The sequence below is a fragment of the Rhinoraja longicauda genome, chromosome 15 (assembly GCF_053455715.1).
Source record: "Rhinoraja longicauda isolate Sanriku21f chromosome 15, sRhiLon1.1, whole genome shotgun sequence".
Taxonomy (NCBI): Eukaryota; Metazoa; Chordata; class Chondrichthyes; order Rajiformes; family Arhynchobatidae; genus Rhinoraja; species Rhinoraja longicauda.
Genome location: NC_135967.1, coordinates 30,348,196 through 30,358,730, shown reverse-complemented (window position 1 = coordinate 30,358,730; position 10,535 = coordinate 30,348,196).

The window sequence follows — 10,535 nt, the reverse complement described above, 5'->3', positions numbered from 1 at the left end:
GGATAACCTACATTTATCCACATTACACTGCATCTGCCAAGCATCGACCCACTCACCCAACCTATCTAATTCATCCTGCAGCCTCAAAGCATCCTCCTCGCAGCTCACACTGCCACCCAGCTTTGTGTCATCCACACACATGTCACATTTAATTCCCTCATCTAAATCAATAATATATATTGTAAATAACTGGGGTCCCAGTACTGATACTTGTGGCACCCCACTAGTCCCTTTGCTTTCTGTCTGCCAACCAGTTCTCTATCCATGTCAATACCCTATCCCCAATACCATGTGCTCTAAGTTTGCACACTAATCTCTTGTGAGGGACCTTGTCAAACGCTTTTTGAAAGCACAGATACATCACATCCACTGGCTCTCTCTTGTCCATTCTACTTGTTACATCCTCAAAAAACTCCAAAAGTTTAGTCAAGCATGATCACCCCTTCATAAATCCATGCTGACTTTGACCGATCCCGTCACTGCTTTCCAAATGCACTGCTATAATATCTTTAATAATTGACTCCAGCATCTTCCCCACTACCAATGTAAGGCCAACTGGTCTATAATTCCCCGTTTTCTCTCTCCCTCCTTTCTTAAAAAGTGGTGTTACATTGGCTACCCTCTAATTCACAGGAACTGATCCAGAGTCGAGAGAACATTGGAAAATGCTCACCAATGTATTCACGATTTCTAGGGCCACCTCCTTGAGTACCCTGGGATGCAGACTACCCTTGAGTACCCTGGGGATTTATCTACCTTCAGTCCCAACAGTTTACCTAACACCATTTTCTGGCTAATGTGGATTCCCTTCAGTTCCTCCCTCCCACTAGATCCTCTGTCCCCTAGTATTTCCGGGAGATTGTTTGTGTCCTCCTTAGTGAAGACAGAAACAAAGTACTCATTTAATAGTTCTGCCATTTCCTTGCTTCCCAATATAAATTCACCTGGTTTGACTGAAAGGGACCTACATTCGTCTTCATTAATCTTTTCCTTTTTACATACCTAAAGAAACGTTTACAGTTAGTTTTTATATTCCCCATAAGCTTTCTTTCATGCTCTTTTCCCCCCCGCTTAACTAACCCCTTTGCTCTCCTCTTTTGAGTTCTAAATTTCTCCCAGTCCTCTGGTTTGCCGCTTCTTCTGGCCAATTTATATGCCTCTTCCTTTGCTTTAACACTATCCTTGACTTCCCTCGTCAGCCACGGTTGAGCCGCCTTCCCAGTTTTATTTTTTCGCCAGATAGGGATGAACAATTTCTGGATTTTATCCATGCGGTCTTTAAATCTTTGCCATTGCATCTCCACTGTCAACCATTTAAGTATAATTTGTCAGTCTATCTTGGAGCAGTTGCAGTCTGAGCCATTGTACTGTCAAACTGTGGCCCCTCACGTAAAGGAGTTTACAAATTGTGGGGCAGCTGATTCAAAATAAATGGAAATAATGATTCCAAAATACTGAAAAGCAAACTAGAAAAATAACATTGTAGAAGGGGTAACATTAAAGGACATAATGACAGTGTGCACATCGGTATTCTCAAATATAGAGAAGACAGGTGGAGTGATTCACTCCATGGTTAGTTGTGTTATATTTGACGTGGACCTGTTGGATGCTGATATTGATGAACACAAATTATAGATCCCAAATAAATTGATCTTTGTGTCTTTGCATCTATTACAAATAAATTGATCTTTGCATATTTGCATCATGACTGATTATGTTTTGATGCTTGAAAAGAAAACAGAGTTGCTAGATATAATGCCTTAATTGGCATTTCATTGGTATTTTATGACACAGATAAATACAGAATGCAATGGTTTGTTCCATACAAGTGACAATGGCATCATTGGGAGTTCTCTTAATTATACACCTTGGCCAATTTTTTTAATGGTACCAATTTTCATGGAAAAATCCCGTGTAAAGATATTCTGAACTGGCCAAGTTCTGTAATAATAGTATCACGAATGAAAAATGGAGCAGCATTGTAAATCTTTGCCAACTTGGAAATAAATGTTCACACATATTTTAGTTTAGAGATACAGCGCAGAAACAGGCCCTTCGGCCCATCGAGTCCACACCGACCAGCAATCTCCGCACATTAACACTATCCTACACACACTAGGGACAATTTACACTTATACCAAGCCAATAAACCTACAAACCTGTCTTTCTTTGGAATACAAATTCCGTACAGACAGCACCCATCTTTGGGATCGAACCTGGGCATCTGGCGCTGTAAGTGCTGTAAGGCAGCAACTCTACTGCTACGCCACCGTGCCGCCCTTTGGTGCTGAACATTTACACACTATAGCTGTTCTGACCTGTCATCATAATCAGTCACCTTATTTTTCACAGAAAATTGACACAGTCCTACCAGTCAAATCCAGCTTCCATGTTCCACAAAATAACTGACAAACCATTTGCTCTAGGCATGAATAGCTCATACTTAATGTTCATGGGACTACTTTGATACATAAAACGTGTCCTAAAAATTCAAGAAATAATGCTTTTGCCCAGGGCTCACACTTCATTGAAGGTCAGTCAGATGATACAGGAGAAATTGCAAAGGACTCTCGAATAAATGGGAAGGGAGGTTCTAGATGGGTTCTAGATAGTAAGGTCAGGGCCAATTGTGACCGGTGTGAGAGGGGAGGTGAATATCAAAGTTAGAGTGTTGTATTTAAACGCGCGAAGTATGAAAAATAAAGTGGATGAGCTTGCGGCTCAGTTAGACATTGGCAAGTATGATGGTGTTGGAATCACAGAGACATGGCTACAAGAGGACCAGGGCTGGGAACTGAATATTCAGGGGTACACAACGTATAGAAAAGACAGACAAGTGGGCAGAGGGGGTGGGGTCGCTCTGTTGGTAAGGAATGATATTCACTCCCTTGCAAGGGGTGACATAGAATCAGGAGATGTCGAATCAGTATGGATAGAAATGGGGAATTGTAAGGGTAAGAAGACCCTAATGGGAGTTATCTACAGGCCCCCAAACAGTAGCCTCGACATTGGGGGCAAGTTGAATCAAGAGCTAAAATTGGCATGTCGCAAATGTAATGCTATGATGGTTATGGGAGATTTCAACATGCAGGTAGACTGGGAAAATCAGGTTGGTAATGGACCCCAGAAAAGAGAATTTGTGGAGTGCCTCCGAGATGGATTCTTAGAACAGCTTGTAATGGAGCCTACCAGGGAGAGGGCAATTCTGGATTTAGTGTTGTGTAATGAACCTGATCTGATAAGGGGACTCGAGGTAAAAGAGCCATTAGGATGCAGTGATCACAATATGATAAGTTTTACTCTACAAATTGAGAGGGAGAAGGGAAAATCGGAAGTGTCAGTATTACAGTTTAGCAAAGGGGATTACAGAGGCATGAGGCAGGAGCTGGCCAGATTTGACTGGAAGGAGGCCCTAGCAGGGAAGACGGTGGAACAGCAATGGCAGGTATTCCTGGGAACAATGCAGAAGTTGCAGGATCAATTTATCCCAAAGAGGAGGAAATATCCCAAAGAGGAGGAAAAGGGAGTAAGAGGCACCCGTAGCTGACAAGGGCAGTCAAGGACAGCATAGAAAGAAAAGAGAAGAAGTATATCATAGCAAAGAAGAGTGGGATGCCAGATGATTGGGAATCTTTTAAAGAGCAACAGAAGATAACTAAAAAGGCAATACGGGGAGTAAAGATGGGTAAGCTATCCAATAATATAAAGGAGGATAGTAAAAGCTTTTTTAGGTATGTGAAGAGGAAAAAAATAGTCAGGGCAAATGTGGGTCCCTTGAAGTCAGAAGCAGGGGAATTTATTATGGGGAACAAGGAAATGGCATCAGTGGTGGGGAAGATGCTGGAGTCAATTATACGACGAAGACGAAATTGCGGAGTATTTGAATAGCAGTAAAAGGATCGTTCCGAGTCAGCATGGATTTACGAAGGGGAAATCGTGCTTGCCTAATCTTCTGGAATTTTTTGAGGATGTAACTAGGAAAATTGACAGGGGAGAGCCGGTGGATATGGTGTACCTCGACTTTCAGAAAGCCTTCGACAAGGTCCCACATTAGTGGGCAAAATTAGAGAACATGGTATTGGGGGTAGGGTACTGACATGGATAGAAAATTGGTTGACAGACAGAAAGCAAAGAGTGGGGATAAATGGGTTCCTTTCAGAATGGCAGGCAGTGACTAGTGGGGTACCGCAAGGCTCGGTGCTGGGACCGCAGCTATTTACAATATACATTAATGACTTGGATGAAGGGATTAAAAGTACCATTAGCAAATTTGCAGATGATACAAAGCTGGGTGGTAGTGTGAGCTGTGAGGAAGATGCTATGAGGTTGCAGGGTGACTTGGACAGGTTGTGTGAGTGGGCAGATGCATGGCAGATGCAATTTAATGTGGATAAGTGTGAGGTTATCCACTTTGGTGGTAAGAATAAGAAGGCAGATTATTATCTGAATTGTGTCAAGTTAGGAAAAGGGAACATACAATGAGATCTGGGTGTCCTAGTGCATCGGTCACTGAAAGGAAGCATGCAGGTACAGCAGGCAGTGAAGAAAGGCAATGGAATGTTAGCCTTCATAACAAGAGGAGTTGAGTATAGGAGCAAAGAGGTCCTTCTGCAGTTGTATAGTGCCATAGTGAGACCGCACCTGGAGTACTGTGTGCAGTTTTGGTCACCAAATTTGAGGAAGGATATTCTTGCTATTGAGGGCGTGCAGCGTAGGTTTACTAGGTTAATTCCTGGAATGGCGGGACTGTCATTTGTTGAAAGACTGGAGTGGCTAGGCTTGTATACACTGGAATTTAGAAGGATGAGAGGGAATCTTAAAGAAACATATAAGATTATTAAGGGGTTGGACACGTTAGAGGCAGGAAACATGTTCCCAATGTTGGGGGAGTCCAGAACCAGGGGCCACAGTTTAAGAAAAAGGGGTAGGCCATTTAGAACGGAGATGAGGAAAAACTTTTTCAGTCAGAGAGTTGTAAATCTGTGGAATTCATTGCCTCAGAAGGCAGTGGAGGCCAAGTCTCTGAATGCCTTCGAGAGATAGCTAGAGAGGGTATGGGGAGAAGGCAGGAATGGGGTACTGATTGAGAATGATCAGCCATGATCACATTGAATGGTGGTGCTGGCTCAAAGGGCCGAATGGCATACTCCTGCACCTATTGTCTATTGTCTATTGTCTATAATCTGATAGCCCCAAATTATGCACAAATCTTTCAATGTTGATCTAAGATTCCTTTACTTGCTCTTTCAGTGGAGGAGTGAGCCCACACATAATAATGCATGGCACAGATGGTGTGGCTGCATGAAGGCTTCAGCGCTGTGGCTTCAACCCTGGCATCCAGTGTGTTGTGTGGAATTTCCTTGGGTGATCTAGTTTTCCCCCGCACCCCAATGATGTGTTGATTGTTAGATGAATTGTTAATTGTAAATTTCGCCCAGTATCGATGGGTAGTAGGAGAACTCTTGATGCGGGGGGTGGGGTGGGGGGGGAGGGGCCAAGTAGGAGAGGATCTGTAATAATGGGTATGTGTGATGGAATATGCTGGAAGGAAATAAATTGGGGTAGGCATTGTTGTAATTGCTATGAAAGACAATGTGTCAAATAGCTTCCTTCAATGTCATAAGAAAATATGAGAAAAACATTAATTTAAATTACCAATAGAAGAATTTCAGGTGAAAGTTGTTCAATATTTTTATGATGCTATCTTGAATACTTTCAAGGCATTGACAATATTGAGATACAATCTGAACCCTTGTAATAAATCATAACCTTGCGACCATTCAGTGTGCCTTATACATTCTGTTTGATAAAATGACCCTGTTGTTTCCTATCATTCTTTCCTCAATAAATCTGCAGGGGGATGTCATACTTCACCGAACTGCATAATATGTTGTGGCACTCAGTGTGTGCTTCTATCACCAATACAAAAAATATACTTATCCTATCAGCTCCATTGTATTTGCTGACATTTGAACAGATTAGTGTAGATGGGGCATCTTCATCGGCTTGGGCAAGTTGGGCTGAAGTGCCTTTTTCTGCGCTATATGAGTCTATGACTAAGAAAGCATTTCTGCTCTTGTGCCCGTGGTGATTCTGTAATTCTATAAAATCGTGTTGATTCTGTAAAATCTCTTCAAGGAGGAAGGGGAGGAGGGAGAAGGGGGAAGGGAGGTGGGTGAGGGGGTGGAGGAGGGGGGTGGGAATGTGGGAGGGAGGGGAGTGGAGGATGGGAGGAGGGGAGGAAGGGAGGGGAGAGTGGGGGGGAGTGGGAAGGAGGGAGCGGGGAAGGAGGGAGCGGAGGAGGAGAGGGTGCTGCACCAATGCAGGAGAGGCAACCCTGGGAGGGGGGAGAGGGAGAGGGGGAGGGAGGGAGGGGGAGGGGGATGAGGGGGGGGGAGAGGGGAGGGGGGAATGGGGGAGGAGAGGGTGCTGCACCAATGCAGGAGTGATTTGGGCCCAACAGGTCCACTTTGTCTTGTTTATACTTCACGTTGCCTTGGCAAGGCCTAATACCAGCAATATCAAGGAACAGTATCCCCCCAGTCACTCCCTTTTCTCCCGTCTCCCATCGGGCAAAAGGTATCGGAATGTGAAAGCACATACCTCCAGATTCAGATTCCAGATTCAAGTTCTCCTCCAGATTCAGGGACAGTTTCCTCCCAGCTGTTATCAGGCAAATGAACCATCCTATCACCAACTAGAAAGCAGTCCTGAGTTACCTTCTAGCACGTCAGAGATTTTTGGACTATCTTTAATCAGACTTTATTGGACGTTATTTTGCACCAAACGTTATTCACGCTGTTCCCTTTATCATCTGTACACTGCGGATGACTCAGTTGTAATCATGTATTGTCTTTCCTCTGAATCATTAGCACGCAGGTACACGTTGACAGTGATGGTGACAATGATCATAATCATGAGACAAGTCTCACTTGCTAAAACACTTTGTTCTTGCCAGCTGTGCACAATTTTGGGATATAGGCACGATTCCAGTTAAAAACTCAATTTGAATAAGTTTATAATGGTCACAAGGGACCTGCAATGGGTGCTTCTCATTTCCTCTCCTACTTTCTACTATAATGTGGATAACACAGAATAGCGCTTTCATTTGCCTCCAATATGAATGCATCTAATCTTCCAATATTTCCAGCTTGAGTCTGGTCTTTCCTTAATAAAAGTATTCCTTAATCAAATTTTCCCTCTGCACTCACAATTCCACGCACTTAATCTAAGGCCCACCCTTCCGATTTGCTGAACCTTTCTTGTGAAATTCTTGGGGTTACTCAATCTCCTTTCTTTTGGTTGGAGTCTTTGCAGAATCCCACCTGAATTGTTAGTGTGATATTCAGCCTCTCCATGATTGACGATAGTGTGCGGTCTTGAAGTGTGGATTATCAAGTGTAAGCTTGGGATTGTTTCTTAGAACTGCCTATTGTGGAGCCAACCAGAGCACAAGCTATACTAGACATGGTATAGTGTAATGAGATGGGATTAATTAATGATGTTATTGTGAAGACTCCGCAGGTTTGTAACAATCATAATATAACTGAATTTTACATTTATTTTGCGGGAGAGAAGGCCACTAATATTATTATTTTAAACTTAAGTATGGTTAACCATGAGGCCATGAAAGCAAGCTGGCCAAAGGGCATTGGCAAATTAGATTAAGGAATCTGTCCATCCAGATGCCACAGCAGATATTTATGGGGATCTTTTTGGATATCCCAGAATAGATACATTACAAAAAGAAATGGGAATACCCACCATCTGTGGTTAACTAAAAAGTTAAAGATGGTATCAAACTTTAATAAAAGTATGTAATTGCACAAACACAAAAAACATGTTAGAAGATTAAACAGAATGTAAATAACAGCAATGAACAACCCAGAAGAAGAAATAGAATTTGAGATAAAGTTGGGCAGAAATGTAAAAACAGCTGGTAAAAAATTATCTGCATACTTTGAAAAAAAAAGAGTTAACATAGGTGGCATTGATTCCTCTGGAAAGTGAGTTTGGGGAATTATTCATGGAAAACAAGATGTTGAATGAATTAAGCAGGCATTTCTTACTTTGCTCTGGAGGATATGACTAATATTCTAGAATAAGCTGTCCATTGGAGGGAGACATGGGAAAATTGCAATAATCAGTGCAAGGGTAATGAGCAAATAGTTGGAGCTGTAAGACCTGCTGGACTTCTTCTAGTGGCTAATAATGGAATTGGTGCAATAAAAAATGAAGATGCTGGAAACACTCAGCTGGTCAGGTAGCAACGGTGGAATGTGAAGCAGAGTTAATGTTTCAACAACACACACTTCACCATAATGTGACGTGAAATATCATTTCTGTCCCCAGAGTTTCTGCCTGACCTGCGGAGAGTTACCAGCTTTTTTTTAAATTTCAGATTTCCAACATCAGCAGATTTATTGATTTTCAAAACAGTTGTCATATGGGTTTAATTTTTCCAAAATTCCTTATAACCAGAAAAGATTCAATGAGATCATAAAATTGAGAATGTGACTCCTTTATTCCAAAAAGGAGGTAGATAGAAGACAAGAAACGATAGATCAGTTAGCAGCACATCTGCCAGAGGCAACTTATTAGGTACATTATTGAATGATACTTTGAAAAGTGAAAAGTAATCAGGCAAGGTTAATATGGTTTTGTCAAAAGGAAATGATATTTAGCCAAATTTTTGGAGTTCTTCAAAGAAGTAGCATGTACTGTCAGTGACAAAGAACTGACTATACTTAGTCAGAACATATTTGATAAGGTGCCATATCAAAGGTTATTGTGGAAAATAAAAGCTCATGGTGCTGGAGATAACATGTTGGTATGAATAGAAATGGTTGAATGCCTTCCGAAAATAGAGAGTAGATAGAAATGAGTAGGAAGGAACTGCAGATGCTGATTTAAACTAAAGATAGATACAAACTGCTGGAGTAACTCAGCGAGACAGGCAACACCCCATTCCTTCTCTCCACAGAGTTTGAAGAAGGGTCTCGACCCGAAACATCACCCATTCCTTCTCTCCAGAGATGCTGCCTGTCTCACTGAGTTACTCCAGCATTTTGTGTCTATCTTCGGTAGATAGAAATTGGTTTGTTTCAGGGTTTGCAAGACGTAATGAAGAATGTGCAAAAGGGATCAATGGTGGGAACTCAAATTTTGCAATTTATTTAAATTATTTGGACAAAAGGACCACAGATATGGTTGCAACAATTTCCGATGACACAAAGCTATGTAGGAAAAGAAGCCATGCAGAAAACATAAGAAATAGACATAGAAACATAGAAACATAGAAACATAGAAAACATAGCAAATAGGTGCAGGAGTAGGCCATTCGGCCCTTCGAGCCTGCACCACCATTCAATATGATCATGGCTGATCATCCAGCTCAGTAACCTGTACCTGCCTTCTCTCCATACCCCCTGATCCCTTTAGAAAAAAGGGCCACATCTAACTCCCTCTTAAATATAGCCAATGAACTGGCCTCAACTACCTTCTGTGGCAGAGAATTCCACAGACTCACCACTCTCTGTGTGAAGAAATGTTTTCTCATCTCGGTCCTAAAAGACTTCCCCCTTATCCTTAAGCTGTGACCCCTGGTTCTGGACTCCCCCAACATCGGGAACAATCTTCCCGCATCTAGCCTCTCCAACCCCTTAAGAATTTTAAATGTTTCTATAAGATCCCCCCTTAGTCTTCTAAATTCCAGCGAGTACAAGCCTAGTCTATCCAGTCTTTCTTCATATGAAAGTCCCGCCATCCCAGGGATCAATCTAGTGAACCTTCTCTGTACTCCCTCTAAGGCAAGAACGTCTTTCCTCAGATTAGGAGACCAAAACTGCACACAATACTCCAGGTGCGGTCTCACCAAGGCCCTGTACAACTGCAGTAGAACATCCCTGCTCCTAAAGACAAAGATATCGATAGGCTGTGTGAGTAAGGAAAGATTTGGCAATGGAATGTGATGATGGAAATTTTGAAATTGCCCGGAATTGCAGGAAGCATAAAAGAAGAAGATTTATTATTTAAATGATAGACTGCAGATAGACAGAAAATGCTGGAGTAACTCAGCGGGACAGGCAGCATCTCTGGAGAGAAGGAATAGGTGATGTTTTGGGTCGAGACCCTTCTTCCGAATGAGAGGTCAGGGGAGAGGGAAAGGGAGAGGGAAACTGCAGAGTTCCATTGTGCAAAGGCACCTGAGTGTCCTCATGCCTCATTCACAAAAGGTCATTCCACTGATACTGCAAGTAATTTGGGAATCTAATAGAATTGATAAGGAGAATTGATCAGAAAAGTAAGGAACTTATATTCAGTGATATACTGTATGGTCTTAGTGACACACATCCAGAGTACTGTATACATTATGTTTTTATTTAAGGAAGAATATTAATTCAGAGATTTACTCCCTAAAATAACAGGTTGACTCATGAGGAAAAGTTGGACAGGTTTTGCATGCATCGCTTAATGCAGAAAAGTGAGAGGGGAGTTGATTGAGACCTAATTAGCAATTAGGCAAACCAACATGA